Genomic DNA, 26850 nt, shown 5'->3' on the forward strand with positions numbered 1-26850 from the left:
TTATCCAATGAATCAATTAGTTATTAAAATAATATACAGATTAATTGATTATTAAAATCATCGTTAGTTGCAGCCCTACTAAATTGTAAATGATTGCTAGATTTTGAAAGATCTGAAAAAAAAGTGCTCTGGAAAAATGGGCAAACGGACTCACTCACAGCATGTTTTCTAACCTTTTAGTTAGTCAAAATACAAAAAAAAGTCCACGTGGACCATTTTAGGCTTAGGGTTTTAAGTACAGGTGTCAATCATGCGGCTGTGGCCCGCTAAAGGATCCAGTTCAGCCCATGGATTGAATTTGTGAAATGCAAAAATTACATTGAAAATATTAACAATCAATGGTGTCATGATCATTTTACTTCAGTTTCCACATACAGACAAGGTTATTATTGTTAACAAAAACTAATGAAATGACGAAAACTAGAATTATAAAAACTTTTTCATTTACTGAAAGAAATAAAAAACTATAATTAAAAGGAAAAAAAAAACAACTAACTGAAACTGTATTGTGTGCTTATAAAACTAACAAACATAAAAATTATGGATAAAATTCCCTTCGTTTTCGTCTTTGTCAGTGTCGGATTGACATGAAATTGACTTATTTCCCTCGAATAATTTTAGCTGTTGGCACCGTATGATACTTAACGATCCGTCACTTCTCGTCACTTGTGGTTTCCAGTCGTCTTCTGGTCTCCACTCTACCTGGGAACATGGAGACTAAAGTTGGGAGAAAGTAGCAGAATCCTGTCTGAGATTTATGTGAATATGACGGTGAAGAAAATAAAAGATACGAAAAAAGTAAAACTAAGCATTTAGAAAAAAATTAAAACTAATAAAAACTAGCAAACCTGCTCTAAAAACTCATTAAAACTAACTGAATTAGATTAAAAAAAAAAAATCCAAACTAAATAAAACTAAACTAGAATGAAAAATCCAAAACTATTATAACCTTGGACCAGTATAATCTCAAGCGGGTCAGACCAGTCAATAACCTGTAAACAAGGAAAATCGCAAATTTTGTCTTTGTTTTAGTGTAAAAAAAAGTACATTTGCAAACTCTCCTACACAAAAAATGTGAATGACCTGAATAAATATGAACAAGCTGAAATGTCTTACAAAAAAATAAGTGCAATTTCAGCAGTATTATACCTATTACTAAATATTTTGTGTATTTGTAATTGTAATGTAAGTTTTAATGCACATGTGTAAATGATACATCAAGGCATAATATTGTTAAAATTGTTTTTTTTCTTAATATATTTCAGGTTGTTCATGTTATTCAAATTTTTAAGGAAACTTTACACATTTTTCTATGTTTTTATTTTACTACTCCGGCCCTTTTCAGATCATATCGTGGCCCCTGAACTAAAATGACTTTGACACCCCTGGTTTAAAAGGTTAATGCCATTTAAATTGCGGTTTAAGGGGTGATTATTTAGCGTAAACCGCAGCGACTGGAGCGTTTAACCCAGAAAAACAAGCAGTGGAGTCTTCCACAGTTGGTAAACAAAAACCTTACACGCACTTGTGGGTTCTGTCTGAGTTCAAAGGTCAACATTTAGTTCCGTTTACCAGACAGCCTCGAAATACCCAGCTGAGGTGTGAGACTCACCTGCGGGGTTGTTTACATTTTTGGGGCTTTTTTTTTTTTTTTTTTTTTTGGCGTACTTCATCCCAGCTCGGGTCATGAGGAATTCACACAAATGTTATTTTCATTGCTGCAGCTATCATTTTGTGGGATTATCCCTGCCAAGTTAATTTGGGTCTGGAGTTATATATCTGTGCAGGAAGCCTCTGCCAGTACGAAGGGTTTTTTTTTTGTTGTTGTTGTTTTTTTTTTCCTTTTTGGAAGATGGATGTGCTGTTGTACCTCTCCTCCTCCCTCTGTTTGTCAAGCAGGTAGAGATTTGATTAAACAGTTTTCGCAACAATCTGCCGACTGCAGAACAGATTGTAATTGTGATTTATGCTAAACCTCACGCTCGGTATTACAGCGCAAAGTGAAAGAGGTGGTATTGGCAACGTTAAAAATGAAGATAAAATACAATTAATCCTTCTTAATAAAAGGACAAGTCTTCTTTCACAGCCTCAATTTGGAGAATTAACCTGCCTGCCTGCCGGTTAAGCCTGCAGAATTGACTCAAGCCTTCATTATTGTGGAGCTACATGTATAATACACTGTAAAAAAAAAATCTGTAATTTAACAGAATTTTCACTGTTTATTTTACTGATTTTTCCTGTATTTTAAGATAGAGGAAAATATCAATGAAATGACAAAAAGAGACTGTGATTTTACATGTCAAATGTAAAATAACATGAAAAAACTGTGACTGAGTTACCAAAAAATTTCCATTTTTTAAAAGTTTTTTTTTCTTTTTTCACAGAAAAATACAGTTAAAATACATTTGCAAATGTATGATAATTTCATAAATATTTCTTTTCAGTTTATGAAATTAAACTGTTAATTTAAAGTTTAGTACTGTAAAATACTACTACTACTACTACTACTACTACTACTGCTAATAATAATAATAATAAAACGAGATAAAATTACAGACAATTAACTAGGGATGCTCCGATACCGATACCAGTATCAGGCATCGGCTCTGATACTCAGTGTGTGTACTCGTACTCGTAAAAGTAATCCGATACAAATGCACTGATACCACTTACGGCCGTGTGACATTCACAGTTCAGTGCAGCAGGTACGAGGAGGAGGAATAATGTGTGTGGAGTGTGAAGAGTGTGGAGATTTAACCAAATGAATGACGGTGATAAAAGTAACGCTGACTGCAAGTAACGTTAAAGACACAGACAGATACGGACGCAGCGTTCTGTCCGTCCTCTGCGTACATTCCATCCGTTTTCCAGGTGTTGGTGGAGACAGAGAATACCACCAGGAGTACATAGCAGTGCGGACCGCCGCCAGCAGAAGTGAAAATGAAACTTTCGCTCATTTCTCTTTTCTCTTCCTGCTGAAGCTAAGCTTTTAAACCTTACAAGTGAAAACGCTGCAATATTAGTATCACATTAATGTTGCCTCTGTCGTCTCCATGTTTGTTATTACTGACTTTCTTCTTCTTCTTCTCAAAAAAAAAAACTTTACTCTTCTTCATGGTATTTGTCCAGGATGGTTAATTCAGAGCGGCACCCCCTGGTGGATTAATTGACAAACGCTCATTCCAACACATTAAATGTCGGTAGCAGCACTTTGTTCCAGTCAGACTAATGACAACGACAATAAAGCACATTTACAAAAGGAACTAACAACTGGAATGGGATTATTAAGTACTCGTATCGGTACTTGGTATTGGCAAGTACTCAAATGTAAGTACTCGTACTCGGTCTGGAAAAAAGTGGTGTCGGTGCATCCCTACAATTAACCGTAAAAGAAGTATTTGTTCTGTAAGTGTAACAAGACTTGTTTGTTAATTGACAAATATCTTGTGTAATTACAGTAGGTTTCACAACAAAAATGTTGAATAAATGTATTTTTTTGAATGTATAACATGTATAAGCACTGATGAACTGTCCAAATACACTTTTTATCAGTGGATTGTACAACTTAGTCCCATTGAAAATGATAGATAGATAGATAGATAGATAGATAGATAGATAGATAGATAGATAGATAGATAGATAGATAGATAGATAGATAGATAGATAGATAGATAGATAGATAGATAGATAGATAGATAACGTGATTGTTTTAATACGTGTAAATATTCTTTATTAAACATTAAAAAGGAAAAAAAAAAAGAAGCAAAATCTCATGTAAAGTTAGTGCAAAAAACTGTATTTTAATTATGGAAAATTACCGTATTTTTATAAGATGATTATTTTCTGTTATTTAACAGTATTATTTTGGCACCCCAGCTGCTGGAATATTACCGTTTTTTCACAGGTTTTTTTTTTTTTACAGTGTATAGTAGGGAGGGGGGATAAAGTGGAGAATTTTCTAAGTTGAAAATCCACAGGCTGAAGTTAATATTATGGATCTGCGGGGATGTTCCCTTTTGCAGTGTTTGCATCGGGTCGGTTCCCCAGCTCCAGCACTAAGCCAACCACCTCAGTAATAGCCTAAGTTTTGTTAATTCACACATTTTCTTGGCAGTCATCGGGCTAAGACTCAATCCGTGCACATATCTGGCAGGAGGCTGGGCGCAGTTCGAGATGAAGCTCTGACTGTTAACTAGGCGTGAAACACTACGGCGCAGGATTACTATACATCTCCTGGAGAGTGTTCAGGAAGTGGAGAATTAGAAGTGGCAGAGTAACCTGCTCTGGAAACATCACACGGCCTCGTTTTCCCACATAGTCACAGATGGAGAAGTGGGCGCTGCTTTAATAACATGGCTGACTTTTTTTCTGTACGGTGCGGACGTTGTATCGGCGCTTACTCGGGCTGAATTTGTCAGATTGTGGCGAGTTACCCCAAGAACTGTCGCATTCCGGTAACGGTGGGAGAAACTTAAGTTTTCCTGCAGCTTCAGTCACGATAAGTACACTGAACGAAAATATAAACGCATGAAGAAAAATTGTAGTAATTTTTATTTGAGCTGCAACCGATTAATCGATTAGGTCAGTGATTTCCAGCCTTTTTTGGCTTGTGACCCCATTTTAACGTCACACATTTCAGGCGACCCCAGACATTCAAAACAGAGACATTTTTTTTGGGCTAAAATTAATTTGTTTTTGATCATGTAATAGTTTGCTATACTATGTTGCAAATAAATGTTAATTTTAGGCAACATTTAGGCTTTATAATGTACATTTTTTTTAGTAAGTTCTAATTTTTAATTCCTGTTTTTTTTTTTTATAAATTATTAGAAATTTCAGGTGACAAAACAGACTTTTTTTTTTTGCTAAAATTAATTTGTTTTTGATCATGTAATCATTTGCCATACTAGGTTGCAAATAAACATTAATTTTAGGCAACATTTAGGCTATATAATGTACATTTTTATTAGTAAGTTTTAATTTTTTCATTATTTTTTCAGAAATTTCAGGCGACCCCAGACATTCAAAATGGAGACTTTTTTTTTGCTGAAATTAATTTGTTTTTGATCATGTAATAGTTTGCTATACTATGTTGCAAATAAATGTTAATTTTAGGCAACATTTAGGCTATATAATGTAAATTTTTATTAGTAAGTTTTAATTCTTTATCAATTACTAGAAATTTCAGGAGACCCCACTGGAATTCCAGGTGACCCTACGTGGGGTCCAGACCCTAAGGTTGAAAATCACTAGATTAATTGATTAGTTGATGTAAGAACTGAAGTGATTGTGGTTATTATCAAGAAAACCATGGAAAATGGATCGATATCAGCTCTGAAATTAAACTCTTACGAGCTATTTTTATTGTTATCATTATATTTGTCCAAACAAATGTACCTTTACTTGTACCAGGCATTAAAATGAACAAGAAATTGAAGGAAACAAGGGGTGGTCTAATAATTTTTTCCATGAGTTGAGGCAAAATGTAGTTAAATTGCACTTAAATTTCTTTTAAAAAATTCAGTTTTTTCAGGTTATTCACTTTTTTTCTTTGTTTAGAGTTTGTAAATATAAATATTTTCATGGTTTAATGTTATTTTTGTGAGAGCTGCAACCGATTAATCGATTAATTGACGTAAGAACTGAAGTGATTTTGGTTATTATCAAGAAAACCATGGAAAATGGATCGATATCAGCTCTGAAATTAAACTCTTACGAGCTATTTTTGTTGTTATTATTATATTTGTCCACACAAATGTACCTTTAGTTGTACCAGGCATTAAAATGAACAAGAAATTGGAGAAAATAAGGGGTGGTCTAATAATTGAGTTCAGGCAAAATATTGTTAAAATTGCACTTATTTTTCTCAAAAAAAAAAAAAAAAAAATCTTTTTTTTTTCAGGTTATTCACTTTTTTCTTTGTTTGGAGTTTGTAAATATAAATACTTTCATGGTTTAATGTTTTGTTTTGTTTTTTTAGAGCTGCAACCGATTAATCAATTAGGTGCTTGAAGTGAATGCAAAAATTGAAGGGAAATATTCTATTGCAGTTTTCCTGAATTGAAGCTTCTTTGTGCGTCACAATAAGCGTCCATGTGAAACAGAACAGTGGAACCAATGTTTAACAGCAGAGAAATGAAGGAAACAAAGCTTTGATTCAGGAGAATTGTGGTTGAATGATTTTTTTGGATCAATTTGAGTCGATTAATTGATTGCGGCTCTAATTTTTATGTAATGAAATAGAGTATATAGCTAACAATAACAGCATATTTTCCTAATTTGCGAGCATTGCAGGCAGTTTAAAAGAAGTAGCCCAGGAGTTACTGCATCAAGAATACAATGGGGGGTCAATGGTCTGAGTTCACAGACGTTAATAACGAGTGTGTCCTCCTGAAATACGCCTGTTGTGACGACCGACAGTCTCATCATGAAAATCCATTTCAGCTCACCATTTTATTTTCACGCGTTTATATATTTTTGCTCAGTGTACATTTATTTGATAGAACGGCAGAAAAGGCTCTGCAGCAACGAAGAAAAAAGTTACTTTCAAGCCTCATTTGATTTAACAAATGAGCTCCACACAGTTTTCATTACATCCTAAAGTACATCCTACTCTGAACATACTTTTGCATCTGTCAATATCACCTACTGCACATTTGTAACTTTATTTACTATTATTATTACTATTTATGTCATTCAGTCACTTTAACCCAGTGATTTTCAACCTTGGGGTCGGGACCCTATGTGGGGTCCCCTGGAAGTCAAATGGGGTCGCCTGAAATTTCTAGTAATTGATACAAATTTTAAAAATAAATTACTAATAAAAAATATGTGGTGAGTTGAGAGAGAGAATCACAATACATAAAAAACATGACAAACTGTGAAGCTGAAACTGAAGCACTGTGGTTCTGTTTATCTGTCAAATGTTCATTGTGGTCAGTTTCAGATGCTGCAGCTCTTTCATAATTCATAGTTGGAGTTCTTGTTTGTTCAGTATTTATTGTCAGCCTTGTAAATCCAAGCTGGACTGACTGTACATATCCTGACCAAGGAAAATCAAATTCTCCCTTTGTGCAGTAATCTACACCTGGCTTTTCTGCCTCCGTCCATAATAATATACATTATATAGACTAAATGTGTCTAAAATTAACTTTTACTTGCAACATAGTATAGCAAACTAATACATGATCAAAAACAAAGTAATTTCGGCAAAAAATGTCTTGGGAACCACTGTCTTATCTTATCTCAGTGTTTTTCAACCTTGGGGTCGTGATCTCATGTGGGGTCACCCGGAATTCAAATGAAATTTCTAGTAATTGATAAAAAAAGAAAAAAATTACCACTAAAAATATTTTTTAATGATTCAATATATATTTCATTATAATTAAAACACCACACACTTTTACAAATAAAAATCCAGTTCAAATAAAATGCAGGATATAATATCTGAGTGGGCATATCTTGATTGACCCGATCATGTGTTTAAAATTTTGTTAAAAATTTTGTATTTAACTGAAATAAACATTCATTCATTCATGTGACTGTGTGCCCAAACACAGTCGCAGTCAGAAAACTGGACCGAACTGAGAATGAAAAGATTTCTTTGCCCCCCTAGCCCCGCTAAGACATCTCCAAGAGGAACTGAGAAGCAGACACCAAAACGATGCATTATATATGTTATATAGCTAGGGATGGGAATTGATAAGAATTTAATGATTCCGATTCCATTATCGATTTTGCTTATCAAGCTCATTCCTTATCGATTCTCTTATCGATTCTCATTGGGTGAAGGAATGAAAGAGTACAAATGGGTGTGTTTGCATTAACTGTCTTTTATATTTCCATCTGCACAGAAAATATAACATATACAGTATGTACAAATAATAATAACAGATGACACCGGGTCGGTTCAGGGGGTGGGGCGTACAGTGAAAGTGAAACTAAAGATGCTTTACTAATTCCTGGAACTGGTTCAACTCAGCCCGTCTCCTGTTGTTGTGCACCTCATTTCCTTTCCCCTACCTTCGGAAACTTGTATTTGAGGGGGTACGACGTTTGTTCCTGCACTGGAACTGGACCTGGGCTCAGATGACAGCCTGATGTTCACTCTGCCGCTACATTCACAAGCGCCGCTAAGTAGTGAATCAAATGAATCACATGCTGTGGACAAATGTTTGAACAGATTGGAGGGATTCCATCCTTTTGAAGACATGGAAGCTTTGACAGTGTCCCAGTGGACCTGGTGTCGTCTGTTTAGACCGTTTCTGCCTCAACACCATGTTGGCTACGTTCTGACCAAAACAATTCAGCGTATGCGTGACGTCATCATGCATGCGCAATGAAGGTGGACTCGATAAGCAGAATCGTTAAGCAGGCAGGCAAACGATTCCAAGGAATCGAGCTACTGGGATCCGGTTCTCAAAAAGAACTACTTCTCGATTCCCATCCCTATATATAGCCTAAATGTGGTCTAAAATTAACGTTTATTTGCAACAACAAGTTAAATTTAGCAAAAAAAATGTCTGTTTTGAAGGTCTGGGGTTGCCAGAAATTTGTGATGTTCAAATGGGGTCACAAATTCTAAATGTGAACCTTTCAAGCCTTTTTTTTAATGAATTTTTTTGTGTTAATGGAGAAGGTTGGTGTAGTTGTTCTTGGGTTTGTTTGTTTTGTTTTTGTGCACATGTAAAAACATGGAAATTGTGCAACAATTCATTTTCAGTAGTTTTGTCACATACGATACAATGTTTGTGTTGCCCAAATTCTGCAAAACTCCAAATAAACAAAGGTTGAGAAAAAAAAAAAAAGAGGTCACAAGCCAAAAAAAAAGGCTGGGAACCACCAGGTTAGGTTAGGTTAGGTTAGGTTAGGTTAGGTTACCTTACCTTACGTTACGCTACGCTACCTTGCGTTACCTTACCTCATGTTATGTTATGTTATGTTATCCTATCTTGTGTTATGTTGTCTTGTCTTAGTCTATCGTCTTTGGTTCCATCCTCATCCTCAGTCTTCTAGACAAACACAAAGCATATGTATCTAATAAGGACATGAATTATGAGCCACACAACCCATCCCAAGTGTCTCCTTAGCACAAATGAAAGACAAATAACACCCCGTAGATCACACATTCATCACACAAGTAGAAAACTAACCTCAAACATTACGTATAGACCAGCGCTGACGTCCAATTCATACATTTGATCTAATAACAGTGTCTGCACTTAACAAGCTGTAATGAGGCTTAAGCTCAATAGATTTAAGGCAGTCGACTTCTAATTGAATCGAATTTCCCCAGATAGTGTTACGGAGTCATAAGTCACAACTCTGGGCTTTGGAGCGTATGTTTTTCTTATACGTCACACAAATCCACAGTATGGAGACTAATTTGCTCAGTATAATGGGAAATTTGATCTCTTCTTTGTCTACAAACCTCCCAAAATAAAGAACATTTGGAAAAGTTGGGTTCACACATAAAAACAAATGAATAAGTGTTTGAAATATTTCAGCAGGAGAGCTTATGGCTGCCTTTTCCGTTGGTTTGTCTGAGATATTTTACAGATGTGAGCTCCTACTTGATCCAAACCAAATGATGACAATGAATTACGGACCGTTGGTTTTTATAGGATGGATACTTAGATGTTTGCTACATGTTGGCTTTAATGTCCCCCCGTTAAAGCGGTCTATTAAGATCACAGAGCTGGTAAATCTAAGGCTTTGTTCACTGAAATCAGCTTTGCTTCTCGAATCAGAGACCGTCCACATCTGGAGATGATGGTTTCGCTGCAGTTTATGACATTTAAACAGAAGTAGGGGTGTAAGAGAATATCTGTTCTGAAATATTTCGCGTTATTTCATTTCATGACACTGTACTGATGTTAAAAAGGACTGTATTTATATTTTTAGGTATTCATTCAAATGCAGACATGGCAGAGGTTCATTTTTGTTCTTTGTTTGCTATATTATATATTTTTTGGGAATCCCACAAGCTTTTATTTATATATTCACACGGGTATTTTGCTCTTTTATTTATATTTTCACATAGATATGTTGCTCTTATTTATATATTTACATATAGATATTTTGCTCTTATTTATATATTCACATAACAGTCTAATAACAAATAGCAGTTGATTTACTCTCAAACATGTCACTGCAGATCAGGTTTATCTAGAACAGCAAAGTTAAGGCAGGTTGTCTGATGTGCAAAGAAAACAACAAAACCCATGAATATACAAGAGAACAGCTGTAGAATAACTGTCCACTGGAGGGACCACTATGCATGAAAGGGTTAAATCAGGGGTGTCAAACATGCAGCCCGGGGACAAAATGCAGCCCGCCAAAGGGTCCAGTTCGGCCCCTGGGATGTTTTTGCAAGTATAAAAATTCCACAGACTATAATTGAATTAAGCAAAAAAAAAAAAAAAAAAAAAAAATTAGCTTGAATTAAAGAAAAAAATTTGAATTAAGCAAAAAAAAAAAAAAATCTTCAATTAAGTAAAAAACAAAAAAACAAAAAATCTTGAATTAAGCCAAAAAATATCTTCAATTAAGTTAAAAAAAATCTTCAATTTAGCAAAAAATCTTCAATTAAGCAAAAAAAAAAAAAAAAAAAAAATTAGGTTGAATTAAGGAAAAAATCTTGAATTAAGCCAAAAAACATCTTCAATTACACAAAAAAAATCTCAAATTTAGCAAAAAATCTTGAATTAAGCAAAAAAAAATCTTTAATTAAGTTTAAAAAAAATCTTGAATTAAGAAAAAAAAATCTTGAATAAATAAAAAAAAATTTCAATTTAGTAAAAAACATCTGGAATTAAGCAAAAAAAAAAAAAAAAATCTTCAATTATGCAACAAAATCTTCAATTAAGCCAAAAAAAAAAAAAAATCTAGAATTAATAACTTGCATTTTTTTCTTAGTTTAGTTTTTAGCTTAGTTTTAGCGCAAAAAATAACATTAAATTATAAAAATATTTACATTTACAAACTATCCTGAAACACTAAAATGTGAATAACCTGAACAAATACAAAGAACCTGAAAAGTCTAAACAAAATTAGGCACAATTTTAACAATTTTTCTGCCTGTTCCTCAGTGTTTAGTATTTTTGTAGATCTGATCCATAATGCACATGGAGAAATGATAAGTTGAGGAATAATATTGTTAAAATTGCACTAAATTTTGTTATGTTTTTTAATTAAAATTTCAGTTTTTTCAGGTAATTTTTTTTTTTTTTTTTTTTAAGGGGCAGGGGGTAGTTTATACGAGTAAGTATTTTCATAATTTAATAATTTTTTTTTTTACACTAAAACAAAGACGAAAATTTGGAGTTGTCATTATTTATAGGTTATTATGTTATTTTTCTGGTCCGGCCCGCTGCAGATCAAATTTAGCTGAATATGGCCCCTGAACTAAAATGAGTTTGACAGCCCTGGGTTAAATAAACCGATAAATAATACAAAATAAATAAACAGAACAGCTGTCCACTGTGTTGACCACTATGCATGAAAGGGTTAACCTCCATGTGGCTGGGCTAATAGCAGCTTGGACTCTGCTCGGTACTTGTGTTAGTCTGTTTCATGTTGTTGTTGTTGTCGTCGTTGTTGTGTTGTTGTGTTGTTGTGTGTCCGTGCATTTCTACCCTCCTCCACATATGTCTGCATGCTTTCTGGCTTTGTCGACCGCTAACAAGAGCAAGAAATCCGTGTCAATAAATGATTAAAGGCAGCGATAAAACATCTTTCAACTTTTTTTTATACATCCGCAATGAATATTAACACTTGCCCGTAAAAAAACATTTGAAGAAAATAATCCTCCTTGCGAAACATACAGTCAGATGGTTGGTTTTTCAGCTCTGAAGCTATAATTAACAGGATCTGTTGCAGCCAGACTTTTAGGCAGGACCAAATAATGTCTGACATGATATAATGAATAAAACCAGACGAATTAAAATATGCAAGAAAGTGGAGATACTTCATTTGGGGGAACAAATCATTTATGTATGTTAATTTGATTTCAGCAACAACTTTTACATCAATACACGTCAGACATTTTTCAGATTTTCAGCCTGAATTTCAACCCAGACCAATAAAAAATATGCAGTTGGTGAAGTTATGAATACACGGAGTAATGATGAAATTTTGCTCCGAGGGTCAAATTTCAGAAGTTTTTAATTAAACTGTACAGAACTGTGCAAAAGTCCAAAACTACCTTTAGGTTTTGTTATTTTTGCAGGGTTGAAATGAGAATATGCATTTATTTCTCATTCTCTTTTCTTCAGAAAATATAGGAATTATGTGTACAGCCTTAAAAGACACAAAAAACTGAACTAAATGTGTTGTACAGATTAAAGTTACTGTTTAGTTTGACCTCTGACAACATGACAAGAAGCAGAACAACTACATGTCTAAAAAATCTACATGTGTAAAGCTGTTGTCAACTCTACAAAAGTCTTATTCCACTTCTGGCTTTGTTGTTTTTCATTATTAAATGTGCGTACATATTCATTTTTCATCCTCTTTTCTTCAGGTAAAACAAGAAAATACAGGAAATATATCTAAATGTAATGCAACATGTCCACAGCCTAGGACAGCGCACTAAAAACTAGGGATGTCCCAATCTAGATTTTTTCACTTTCGATCTGATCCGATTGTTTTTATGATTGGTTCTGCCGATACCGATACTTTTTACTATGAAATTTAGATTTAATTTAGATTTATAGGTTATTATGCTATTATGACATCAGAGATTGCATGAGATCACAATTGGGCTGAATGTGGAACATGAACCAAAACAAGTATGACACCTTTGTCTCTTAACAACTTTAGTAAAATTTTTGCACTTCCCAAATTCAGACCGTGGGACAAATTAAAACCTGCGGTGGGCCTGTTTTAGCCCACGGGCTATAGCGCGTCTATGGACAGGTCCGTCCAGGGATTATATGGGGGGTTTGTTCCATGCCGTACGTACCTCACAATGAGTATGCGCAGACCATACAACTGTACAGATTGAAAGTGAAACTTAAGATGCTTTACTAATTCCTTTCCCTACCTTCGGAAACTTTCAGTTGAGGGGGCACAGGGTTTCTCTTAGAAATTTCAAAATTCCATACTTTTTCCAGACCCCAATTTCCAGATTTCCAGAAAATTCCAACCAGCCAACCAGTTTTTATATTTGGGATTTATGAGCCAATTGTCAGAGAATTTACATCTACCCATTATGAGTTCTGCCAACGATCATACAAGGCATGTTGAATAGCTCACTCACAAACAGTGTTTGGACATCACCTGTCTGTCAAAGCAGCAGTGAAACTTGATGACACCTGGGCAGGCCTTAAAATGAGTTGGAGGAGGATAAGAGCAGAAGGCTGGGCATTCAACTTGTCAGTCTGCCCAAATATTTTCTGGGAAGCATAGCCTACTGTATGTGCTCTCACACAAACATTTTAGCTGCGCTAGCAAGCGCCTTAAAAAAAACAGATTGATCCATTTCCTTTTTTAGATATTCATAATTTTATATTTTAGTAAATAGAACAGTGGAAACAGTCTTGGAAACATTAATATTTTTTCATACATTTGTTTTCATTTTCCATACTTTTCCAGACTTGGAAATTTGTAAAATCAAATTCCATACTTTTTCATACTTTCCATATTTGTGTTGGAACGCTGGGGGCAAGACGTTTGCTTAAGAGGGCACTGCCCTGTTAATACTGATTTTAATACTGACCATAAGTCTTCTATTAGCTTATAAGACACCTATGATAGCTCTACCGTTTTCATTCTCTTTCTAATCACAGGCCTTGATAGGAATGTGTAGTCTCAGTCAGTTTCTCAATTCTGAATGTTTTCTAAGCTACTTTATCTCTAACGATACCACAAGATACAGCATAACCCAACTCCCTAAAACTTCCCAGGACAACTCCAAGGTCTTCCATTCTTTCTGTTTGTATCTTATTTTCTTTCTTCTGCTTAGCGACAGTGTCATACATCATATTAACCAATCACATTTAAGCTTAGCGCAGGCTACTATAAGTTAGACTGACTTCCTGGACAGGTCAGAACTGACTTCTAAGAGAGGGCGAAGCTTCCTTTGTCAGTTTCTCACTTGTTTATATACATATAACACAGGTGAATCAAAAAACCGGATGTTGACGTACGTTACAACAAGTGAAGAAGAAGAAAAAACATGTCGTGGTATGTGTGGACACACCAGGAAACCCAATCATTTTTTAATTTAGTACGAGATAGAGGGGTAATATATAATAATAATGAATATATCTGTGAATCAACACCATATTTATGTTCGTCGCCGTGTTTTTGGAATGACTTCTTGTGTCATCTCATGATAATAAATAAACAAATCACCGCATTTGTGATTTAATGGAAAAACCGACATTATGTACTTCTGTTTTTTCGCCATTTAGTAAATATAAGTAAAGTTTTGTGCAGATGTCCAATGGAAAAGCAACTACTGATGCATATGTGTGGACATTAGAACTTTACTAAATCAACAAACCTAATAGTGGACCAGGACTTTTGCACAGGACTGTACTTGAAGAGTGTTCCAAAACCATGACATGAACTGGAAGTCGTAGGTGAGTTGGAACAAAGTGACTTAATTTCATGTGACTTTTTTTGCTCGAATAAATCTGGATACAATCAGGGTCTGTCTGGGCTGACATCCTGAACAAGGCCTTAATCTCCATCTCGTCTTTATTGGCTCTCACTAACAATTTTTACCAAAATATACCGCCGCGAGCTCCACAGATGTGTCATAAAGTGCCGTAAATAGTAGTGGTTTACCAAATGGAAATGCTGTGTTTGCAGATGTGTCCCACAAAATTGTTCTAAATGCTACAAACTACACTTCGATCTGGAGCGTATTTGTTTTTTCTTTTGTCTTAAGTCTGGTTTTCCCCAAATTTTCAGTGAGTTACTGTTGGCCGGAGTCATTTATCCTTTACTGTGGGTTCAGAGACATTCCACTGGTAACAGTAAACATTCCCATTGGATTAATTACCAAATGCTTTTCCCCCAGATCTGTCGGCTTCTTTTCCAAAGGCAAGATTAACAGTAGATTGAACTTTGGTCCACATGTAGGGAGTCTGGCTGTCAGGTCGGATAAAAAATGTGAGGAGGCGAGGAGGAGCAGGTGTTGGGAGAGTGTTGAACAAATGAAAAGGTGGTCGTCTGAAGGAGGAAAAGGAGGAGGAGGAGGTCAGACGAGGTAAAAAGGACAGTGTCTAAGGCCTGTGGTGTCGTCAGTGAACATATGTGCAGCTATATGCGATATACAGGGCTGGGGCGCTGTAAAGGTGCGGCGTAAACATGACAAATTCATGGGGCCCAGCATTTCTAGGGGGTCTATAGAGCAGTGGAGGGGGTCCAGTGGATACAGGTTAGAAGGTGTGAAAATTTTGTGTAAGATTTGCTGTATAATAGAGGAATAGCAGCCAGGAATCGGACGTTGAAAGCACGTTAAGTTTCACATTTGTGACAGTAGTTATGGAGAAAACTGGACAAAACACCTATGTAAAGATCTGCTTTTATGTCAAATATTTGAGTATAGTTTTAATTTATTACAATTTTAATTTTATATACCTAACATTTGGAGCCAGTAATCACTTTTAAAGTCTTTGAAAAGGTTCCTTAAGCACCTTGGTGTTATTTATGCAATACATTATATACATTTTTCAAACCAGATTTTACATTTTTTGTGTGTGTTTTGGTCTTTTGTGTTGATATAGTAGGTTAAAGTGAAAAAATAATAGGCAGATGATCTCATCTGAGATGAAGTTATGCTGAAAAAAAGATACCAAACATGGGTATAGTAAACATTTAATAATAATAATAATAATAATAATAATAATAATACATTTTATTTATAGGCGCCTTTCTTGACACTCAAGGACACTGTGCAGTAAAGCAGTAAAACAGGAGAGTATAAAACAAGCAATAAAACAGAGTAAAAAAATAAAAGGTTAAAAAAATTGGACAATGCAATTGTGTTCACAAAGAGAAAGGGGTCCTAAACAGATGCGTTTTGAGTCTGGATTTGACTAGAGGGAATGAAGTGATGTTTCTGAGATCCCGTGGCAAGGAGTTCCAGAGTTGGGGAGCAGAGATATAGTATATAAACGCAAAATCAAAAGGACTCAAAAACAGCCAAAATAGGCTCAGACCCCTAAGGGTTAATGAAGGGCCTACAACGTTTACCTTTCATGGGGCCCACAGTTGCTAGCGGCGCCCCAGTGCAGGGGGGTTGAAAGTCTTAAAAAGTATGGGCTTTTGAAACGCTGTTTTTCAGACCTTGAAAAGTCTTTGTAAAGTTTGGAAAAAACTTTCCTTGATAGTCGAATTTTAGGGTATGCTCAAAGGTACATAATCTAAGATAAGAAATACACGAGGAAAACATAAAAACTTCATGTGATTCCTCTAACCAGTCGGTACTGGAATGATTCTAGTGAATCTTAATTGTGTGATATTCATGCACTTTTGTGACTTTCATATGTTTTGTAAACGTTTCTGTCGGTAAAACATAGTTTACTGCAAATTATGCATTCATTCATTCATACATTTATTAAAATTAACTTTTCTATGACACACAGCAGGTACAATCTTAACCAAAAAAGAAGGAACGCAAGTATAAAAGTACATAAAGTCAAGGTCGGGGGGGAAAAAATAGCAGTTTTGAAGAAGTCTGGGAAATATGGAAGAGGATTAGGGTCACTGGAAAAAAATGAATTAGAGTCCAAAATATTTTTTTTGTTATTATTCTGAGAAAAAAATCAGAATTGGGCGATTAAAATAAGAATTCCGAGATTAAAGTCAGAATTCAGATTTTTCTCAGAATAATAATGATAAAAAATATGTGTTGGACCCTGTTTTGTTTTCTTTTTTTTTCAGTGGCCCTAATCCTCTTCTGTAGGAAAAAGTCTGGAATTGTTACTTGGATAAAGAGCAATCACCCTGTATATGGTGATCTTTGTCAGATGGGGTACCAGAGTGTTGATGGGACAGTGAATAAAGAATGGATCAATAATGGAAAGTAGTTTGGGTGAAAAGCGCTATGGAAATCTAATCCATTATTGTTATTATTGACTTTTTTGGGGGGAAAAATACATCAACTAAATCATCATGTACTGAAGACAAAATAATGAGAATTAATAGTGAAATATAAAACAATAAATACATTCATATAATAAAACTGACACTCCTGACCTTATTTCATTTCACTATTTTTATTTATTTTGTTTTATATTATTACTGTCAGCCATCTTGTTTAAGCTTCGGTAACATTTTAAGAACATTTCAATTTTATATTATACAAGATGACTTAATTCTTTTTGATGATGAAAGGTTCATTTATTCATTAATGGCCATTCAATTTATTTTTCTTACCAGTGAAAGATGGCACTTTTCTGTTTATATTTTGCACACACAATTTCCTCATAAAGATTTGTTATTTTTAATATATTAAAGTTAAATACATGTTGTTTCTTTATAAAGTTTTGAAAATAAAAACAGACACCTTTGGCACAGAAACAAATCAAAAATGCTGAAGCAAGAGTTGGGGGTACTTGGCTAAAAATACATATTTCAGGGGGTACTCCAGTGTAAAAAGTCAGAGAACCACTGCTGTATGTGGTCCCTAATTTTTTTTTGTTTTGTTTTTTTAACCTTAAATCCAAACTGCAGATGTGGAATCCCTCCCAGACCACAGTCTAGGCCAAACCACCAAAACGAGGTCCAATGAAAAGAGGCCGTCTGAGTGTGGATCCAAGTGCATTAGAGTTATTTGTTATCCATAACCATCACAATTAGAGGAGCCTAATGCAGCCTCTCATCAACTATTACAGGAAAGATCAGCGAAAAACAACCACAAGATGGAAACATGAACTGTGGGGACAACGTTTGGAAGACAATTACACGGTAGTTTTTCATTTATAGTCATGGATTGCTTTTTGTTCTGTTTGTTTTGGTGCCATCACGCTGTATTTTGAACTGATGGAGCTGGATTACATCTAAACTCCTTCCATCTGTTTTTAACCCTTAAAGCCCCAGAACTATTTTTGTGGTCACTCCCAAATGTATTTTTCTCATTTAACCTTTTCTTAGTGACATTTATTACAGTATTATCCTCTGAGTTTTGCTTTTTTTTTTAGTGAAAATCAGGTATTTTCCTACATTTAACTCTTTCGGTGCCAGACAGTTAAGGGACTAATAAGCCTTAAAAGTGCCACAGAATTTGGCCGTTTTTCAGTATTTCGCGTCGTTTTTATAATCGAAGTCTGAATCGTCATCAGAACTCATTTTCTAGCAGATGGGACTGTTTTGACAGATCGCTGTGTTTACGATATTACTACAAAATGGCCGTCTAATTTGCATATGATTTCATTCACAAATTCATTCATAAAATTTCCCAAGCAGAAAACGAAACGCGAGCTCTTTCTTGGTCAAAAACCGCTCGGTAACATCCGACCGATTGCTACTTAGATTCAAAACGCACCGGACGCAGCCGATTCATTATTGATCGTAATTTGCAAGAAGATTTGAAAGAACGTCATCGAAATGTGAGAAAGAAATGGGAGTGGATGGTTTGTTTGTACACAAATATGGCGTGTTCTCCAAAGCCGATCTGATCGGCCCGTGGCACTTTAAAGGTTGTATTCGTAAAGCCGATTTAATCGGCCCATGGCACTGAAAGAGTTAACTTTTTCATGCATAGTGGTCACTACAGTGGACAGCTATTCTCCAGCTGTTCTCTTATCGTATTTTCAAGGATTTTATTATTTTAGTTCCATATCAGCCGACACAGTGGACACTTAAGCATCATCCCATACACTGACATTCATACCATTACTGTAACTTTGCTGTTGATAAACCTGATCTGCACTAACATGTTTGAGTGTAAACCAAGTACTTGTTATTGTTGGTAGACTGTCATTAACCCTTTCATGCACAGTGGTCACTACAGTGGACAGTTATTCTACAGTTGTTCTCTTGTATATTCATGGATTTTATTGTTTTACTTCCATATCAACCAACACAGTGGACGCTTATGCAACACCCCATACATTACAATTCATACCATTACTGTTCCTGTTCTTGCTAAACCTGATCTGCACTAACATATTTGAGTGTAAATCAATTGCTAATTGTTATTAGACAGTAATTTAAATTTCTTTTAAAACAAAAAGTTGTTTTTTTTTTTTTGTTGTTGTTGCATATTATCTGAGTGAGTAATAACTAGTATTTCAGTATGTTCAAATGTGAGGAAACATCAGATTCACAGCATAAAAAATGATTTTATTTCATAGTTTTCACACAGTATGTCAGTAAATACATGTTTCTTTGCATCAAAAATGAAATGTATGGTGTCCAGCTGAGGGGACATTTTTGTAACTCCATGAAAAATAGGTTCATAAAAAAATTTCGATCACATTTTTTTTTCATGCCTAAAGAGGAATAAAAACATTCAGGAAAAAAAAAAAAAGATTTAATCATAATTTTAATCATAATTCATGCATGAAAGGGTTAACATTAAGTTTTGTTTTGTTTTTTTTTTTGCATATAATCGCCATAAAGTGAGTAATAACTAGTATTAGAGTTTGTTAAAATGTAACAAAACATCAGATTAACAATATTTTAAAAACTTATTTCACAGTTTTCACAATGTATCAGTAAATACATGTTTCTTTGCTTCAAAAATTAAACACGTGGTGTCCAGCTGAGTGGACATTTTTGCAACTCCATGAAAAATAGGTTCATAAAAAACAATTTCAATCGCATTATTTTTTTCATGCCTAAAGGGGAATAAAAACACTCAGGAAAAAAAAAAAAAAAATCTCAATCAGGGTTCTCATAATTCATGCATGAGACGGTTAATTTCAGTTATATGCAAAAAAAAAAACAAAACAAAAAACAAACAAACAAAAGAAAAACCTGGAAAAAATATGTTTCATTACTATTTTTACAAATAACTGCAACTTTTTTGCTTCATAAATGTATCCTTTAAATTGATACTCGAAATATCAGCCTCACCTTCTTGACTTCTACATTCATTTGTGTGTATATTTAACATTTCCAAGGTGATTTACCAGCATTTATGATGATATTATCGTCAGTATTTTGCATTTTCAATTAAAATCATGCATTTTCTTATATTGCATTTATTGATCATGTAGATGTTCATGAAACCTCAGAGTAAAATTAAAGGTTATTGTGTTGAAGTGATTTTTTTCAGTGAAATATATCATGAACTAAGCATAAAAACAAGTGTGTCCATGGGTTTTACTGGTGAATCAATGTTGTAGAAGATGACTGCGTTTCCATGGTAACTACGGAGCCTCTGAACGTCCACATGGGTCATATCTGATGACCACGAAAAGATGAAAAACTGCATTTTACACCAATTATTTACATGTATTGATAGGGTTAGCGATTGAAAAGTTCTTAAACATTTGCCACAGGCTGATGCGTTTGGTCGCTGGTGGTTGTTCAGGTTTAAAAGGGACATAGATGACCAGTTGATTTTACATGTAATTTGAAATATGCAACTTGAAATCCCGTTCCCAGCCCTTCCATGATCCATATGGTCTCACCATGGCCGCTGTAGTCCCAGTGTCTAGTTGTGTTTTGACGCTCACACATACTGTCTGCACTGCCGTCTGTAAATGTATGCATGTGGACGCCACAGGCAACGCTGTGGGCCCCAACACTGAGCAACAACAAGAATAAAACTGTAGAGGTGGAGAGGAGGATGGAGTCACTGAGCAAAGGAGGAATGGCCTTTAATTCATCCATGAATGAATGAAGGAATGAATGAATGAATGAATCCATCCATGAATGAATGAAGGAATGAATCATCAATCTGTAATTGGATGAATGAATTAATGAATCAATCATCATCCATCCATCCATCCATGACTGAATGAATGAATGCATCCATGAATGAATGAATGAATCCATCCATCCAAGAATGAATAAATGAATCCATTCATCCATCCATCCATCCATGAATGAATAAATGAATCCGTCCATCCATCTATGAGTGAATGAATGAATACATCCATCCATCCAAGAATGAATAAATGAATCCACCCATCCATCCATCCATGAATAAATGAATCCAGCAATCCACCCATCCATCTATCCATCCATCCATTCATCAATCCATCAATCCATGAATGAATAAATCCATCCATCCATCCATCCATGAATGAATAAATCCATCCATCCATTCATCCATCCATCCATGAATAAATCCATCCATCCATCCATGAATGAATAAATGAATCCATCCATCCATCCATGAATAAATCCATCCATCCATCAATGAATGAATAAATGAATCCATCCATCCATCCATCCAATAATGAATAAATGAATGCATCCATCCATCCATCCATCCATCCATGAATAAATGAATCCATCCATCCATCCATCCATCCAATAATGAATAAATGAATGCATCCATCCATCCATCCAATAATGAATAAATGAATCCATCCATCCATCCATCCATCCAATAATGAATAAATGAATGCATCCATCCATCCAATAATGAATAAATGAATCCATCCATCCATCCTCTTATGTCCCATTACAGTACATCTATAATATTGTTAGGATCGGTGCTTTTACACATTTCTAATACAGGATATAACTTATAGAAGCTTAAGCTACAAATGAGAAAATACATCAAGTAATTCTGCTGAAAATTTTAACCATAACCCAAAGAAAGAACTGAAAGAAGAAAGAGTATTGTTAAAGTACAGGACAGATAAGAGTAAAAGTGTGGCTAAAATCTCCCGGATCCCCATCCCATCGTACAGAGGCAGTTGTGTTCCACTGCTTCTATCCACAGTCTGTTGTTCAGTCACTACCCACAGCTCATGACCACAGACTGACCTTGTAAAATGAGAGCTTTGCTTTTCGGCTCAGATTTCTCTTCACCACAACATTGTTGTTCAATTAGTCAGAGAGGAAATGCTGATTCTTCCCACTTCTTTGAACAGAGTCTTAATCACAGATGTCCGAGGGGTTACATCCATGATTCTGAGGATGAGTCACTGATCACATTCACTCAGTGGGAGTCCACTGTGGGTACAAGTGCATGTACACACTGCAAATTACAAGCTGAGATTTAGAATGTTAGATAATTTATCTTCTTTTAAGAGTTAATGTCTTATTTTAAGTGTTCATACATCTGTAGACATGCTTATTTCTAAATTTTAACAATCTGTCGAGTCAAATTCTCTCGCTGCATGGACAGATATTTCATGTTTTGAGTACTTTTTTTCTCAGATTTAGTGTTTTTTTCTTGATTTTAGATACGCTTTTTTTGCAGTGTAGTTACATTTAGTTTTACGAGTTGGACTGAGAGGAGAGAGCTGCAGATGGAAGGCGTATATTAGCAAATTATGGTGTTTTCCCCTCGATTTCAGCTCCTGCAGCTTTAACCCTTTAATGCCTGACGTGTCTGTGGTGAGCGTTCTGAATGTATGATTTATTTTAAATATTCATAAAAATTCGACCGTTTGCTCAATAAGAAAAAATTCAAAATGTGCTGATAGAATAGACCTTGCTCTTTCCATAGGCATCTGAGCATGCTCAGTACACCCCCTGCCACCTGTGGAATGGGGGGCGGGGGGCACAGAGCAGTGAATGAGACCGACTTGCTATAAAAATAGACGGTTTGGGTGTTTGTTTTTTTTTACACTGTTTTCATTGTGTTTTTTTTTTGTTTTTTTTTTTTTACTGGTGTTTCCAGTGTCATTGTGATTTTCATTTTCTTTTTTTCCTTCTTCTTTATTTTTTTTTTTTAACTGTCTTTACTGTGTTTTAAGTGCTTTTTGGAGTTAAACCAGTTGTCAAAAACCAGCTGGACTGAAAACAACCCCAAAACAAAAACTACTGGGCCAAAATTAAATACTTATTGTTTATTTTATTCTTTTTTTTTTTATTTTCTATTTTTTTTTTTTTTAACTTCATTGTAGTTCTTTTTTTTTTCTTTTGCATATTTTTTATGTTATTTAATATTTTGTAAATATTTTTGCCATTGTTGTTCATTTAGTTGCTTATTTTGTTTATTTTTCTGCATTTTGTTTTTATTGTATTAATTTTTCTTCAATTCTGTTCAGTTTGCGGCTTATTTTGTTCATGTTACTTGTTATTTTGTTGATTTATTATTAATTTTTGTTTAATTTTGGTGCTTATTTTATTCTTTTTTTTGACTGTGTAACTGCTTTTTGGAGTTCAACCAGATGCCAAAAAGCAGATGGACTGATTTAGAAAAGTGCAGCCTCAGAACAAAAACTACTGGGCCAAAATTCAAATACTTGTTGCTCATTTTATTCCTGTTTTTTTTTTTCTTTTTTTAACTTCATTGTAGTTAAATTTTTTGAATATTTTTCATGTTATTTATTATTTAGCAATTTTTGTTGTCATTTTTGTTTATTTTGTTGCTTACTTTGTTTACTTTTCTTCATTTTGGTTTTATTGTATTTTTTTTTCTTCAATTTTGTGCAGTTTGTGAGAAAAAAAAGGACACAAGCACATACTCAGCAGCTTTTCTGACACAAACAGATGATAATTCACTGCAGAAATAATGTCTCAGGAGTTAAAGGGTAAAAGAAGTATTGTACATGTACATAGTTTGTTTTTCGAGTTTTAGTTTGTTGAAGCCTACTATCCCCACCATGCATATTCTAACAGCACATAACACACTGATTATATCTCACTTTCTTTTTCTTTTTGTCTTTTTCATTTATCGGCACTTATATGTATCTCCTTTTGCTTTTGTCTTGTTTATGCTTATGTGCGTGACAATTTTACAAACCTCTTGTTTTTGTTTTTTGTCTCACTTGGACAATTTATTGCATTTTGACATTTTGCTTTTCTTGCTTTTCTTATCACAAACAAACCAACAAACAAAAAGATACGATGGAGTAATAAACTTGTGCACAAGATTCCCATGAAATGAGGGTTCGTTTTCAGTCAGTGGGAGTGAGAATCGTCATAACAAGAGGTCAGTTTTTATTATATATGTAAATATGCAGATTTAACGTGAATAATGCATAGTGAATAATATCAAATGTTGTCAAAAATCACCTCTTGTGCAATGTAAAATGTCAGAGGTGCCAGGAAAACCTTCCAATGCTTGAAGACGACTGACATTCATTAAAAACCAAAACTCAACACGTGAAAATCCAGTTCTTTGGTGCAATGGGAACATTTATTACAAAAACATGACCTATAATTTGATAAAAATAGTGGTGGATGCTACAGGCTGAAATGTCCACCAATATTGTTGGTAATCCAACATATATTTAACAAATCTCTAAGAATAAGATTAACCCAAAAAGACCCAGTGAGACTTTTGTGTCAGTTCTCAAATGATTTTTTTTTGTCTCTATTTAACTTTTCCTAAGTGATTTATCACCATTTATTATAATATTATCCTCTGAATTCTGTATTTTTTCCAGTGAAAATCATCTATTTTTCTACGTTTAATTGACAGATCATGTAGATGTTCATAAAACTCAGAGTAAAGTCAAAGGTTAATATATCAAAACAGTCAGCCAATGGCCAATATTTACAGATGACTTATGAGGCCAATATTTAAGGCCGATTTTTGTGTGTTTCTTTTTTTTTTTTTTTTAGGCAAGGCAGGCTTATATATATATATATATATATATAGCACATTTCATGTACAAGACAATTCAAAGTGCTTTACATAAAGCAATAAAAGCATTACAACGGGGTGCAGGGGAAGCAATAAAAAGTATAGGCTTGAAAATAAAATAAATTAATAAATAAAAATCATAAAAAAACAGATAAAAACTTTAAGCTTAAAAGAAACAGAGCAGATCTGAACTTCTGAATTAGAATTCTATTCAAATGCAGCTGAGAACAGATGGGTCTTTAAAGCACATTGACCGTAAAATACAATTGAAACACTCAGATAATTCAGATTTTTATGCAGCAATATAAATGAAATTATCAATACAAGCACACCAGAGGCAATGTCTCACAGACTGCAAGGGAAGCTCAGCTTCCCCTAAAATTATGAAAATTAAATGGTTAAATATGTACGGTTGTGTTGATATTTCATTGACTACAAATGTGTTAGAACACTTTCATCTCACAGACGAGTTTGTTCAGAATCAGCTTTATCACAAATCATCAGACTCCATGTTGTTCACTTCTCCTCCATTCCCATGTCTCTGTTTTCTCATTCCATCTCTGCTCAGTGCATTTGTCCGTAGACTCTCAGCGTCCATGCACTTCAATGGGACTGAGTGGAACAGTTTGTTTCATTGCCTCAAAACTGGACGGTAATTGGATAAATGCCACGATGTTGTCCTGCCCCCTGGACGCCCGGCGTCTCTGGGGGTGAATGGAGCTGTGGGCGGAGCTTGGCTGGGCTGGACGCTGAACTTCCACGTGCTGATTGGAGGATCAGTCAAAAGGCTGAATCCTGTTTGATTGACAGCTATTTTGAGATCTACTCCTTCACTGACACAGTTCAGTTTAATACCGTCGCGCATTCTGCTGTGAAATCGAGAGAGAAACCACTACGAAATTACTCGTTCATTTCTTGCTCTGTAAATAAAACACACTCATTGTACTTCCTTGTTTCAATTTAACATAATTTCAGTGTTTTCTTGTTTCAGTTCCATAATTTAATCATTTCTTGTTTGAGTTTAATATCGTTTTGTAGATAGTTAAATCAATCATACTGTTGGCTAGGTCGGAGTCAACTAGCTATCTAGCCAGGTGCACACGATGGCAGACAATGCTAATGTTGTCAACCTGATTTTGGCATATGACAGTTTTTTTTATGTAAGCTGACAATGAGCTTCCCCTCTCTGAAAGACGAGCAGCCGCCACTGACACGTAGTACTTTTTTAACATTTATTAAACTTCAAGTGCTGCCCACACAGGTGCCTGATCAAGTATCTTTTAACATTTTTACTACTGATCCAATATCGGCTTTCAAAAAACAATTAAGGCTGATGACCGATATTGAAAAATATGAACATATCGGCCGGCCGACATATCAGTCTACCTCTAGCCGCTAATGTTTCTCTTTCAATGCAACTTGCTCACAATAAGTTTTGTCAAACAGCGCTGAGCTTTTATTTTAACCTACATCTGATAATCTCTCAACAAGACTGATGAATATTCAATAAATATCTGAATTAACATCAAGAGATAATGTGACGGCTGACACGGAGCACTTCATAAAATATGGAATCAAAGATCGCTGCTGAAAACAAAGATGTTAGAACAATAATGAGAATCATAATAATAATAAAACTGCTCCGGGGGAAACTATGCAAATATACACAAGGATGTCTCCGGAATTATCGGAATTCATCTGGGTATAAATTTTCCAAAGTTAGATAATAAGTTACACACACATCACATCTAAGTTCATCCTGATAAATTATTCATCAGGAGCTGCTGTGTGAACGCGGCACTGTTTTGCATATGCCCCTCAAACTTGAAGCTCCTTTTCATTCACATAAGAAATTCTTGATTGTTCATTGTGTTTAAAATGCCGCTCTCCAAACACAATCATCGCCTCTCCATCGTGTATCTGTAATTGCGTACAGTTGGATCCTATTGAAGATGCGTCTATATTCAGGTGACCTCTCATCTCTCAGTGATCAGTTTTTTAACCCACAAAGACCCAAACACCCACACTCAACCAAAACCATCTACTGATGTAAAAATGTATAATACTTGTTGATCCACTAATTCTATTAATACACATAAATAATTGGTGTAAAACGCAGTTATTCATCTTTTCATGGTCATCAGATATGACCCGTTTGGACATTCAGA

At 34.8% G+C, this 26850-nt stretch overlaps 1 protein-coding gene across 2 annotated transcripts in view; it reads left to right on the forward strand.

Annotated features, from left to right (window-relative positions):
- The window catches only part of chst15 (carbohydrate sulfotransferase 15), a 181323-nt gene that overhangs the window by 29748 nt on the left and 124725 nt on the right, over window positions 1-26850 (forward strand). The window contains exon 2 of one of the 2 annotated variants that reach the window (XM_030122170.1): window positions 17853-17925. The exons of the other annotated variant lie outside the window; for it this stretch is intronic. The gene's annotated coding sequence lies outside the window, so the exon portion shown is untranslated. The remainder of the gene's footprint in view (window positions 1-17852; window positions 17926-26850) is intronic. 2 annotated transcript variants of the gene reach the window in all.

This window comes from Sphaeramia orbicularis, chromosome 19 (genome assembly GCF_902148855.1).
Source record: "Sphaeramia orbicularis chromosome 19, fSphaOr1.1, whole genome shotgun sequence".
In the NCBI taxonomy this organism is placed as follows: Eukaryota; Metazoa; Chordata; class Actinopteri; order Kurtiformes; family Apogonidae; genus Sphaeramia; species Sphaeramia orbicularis.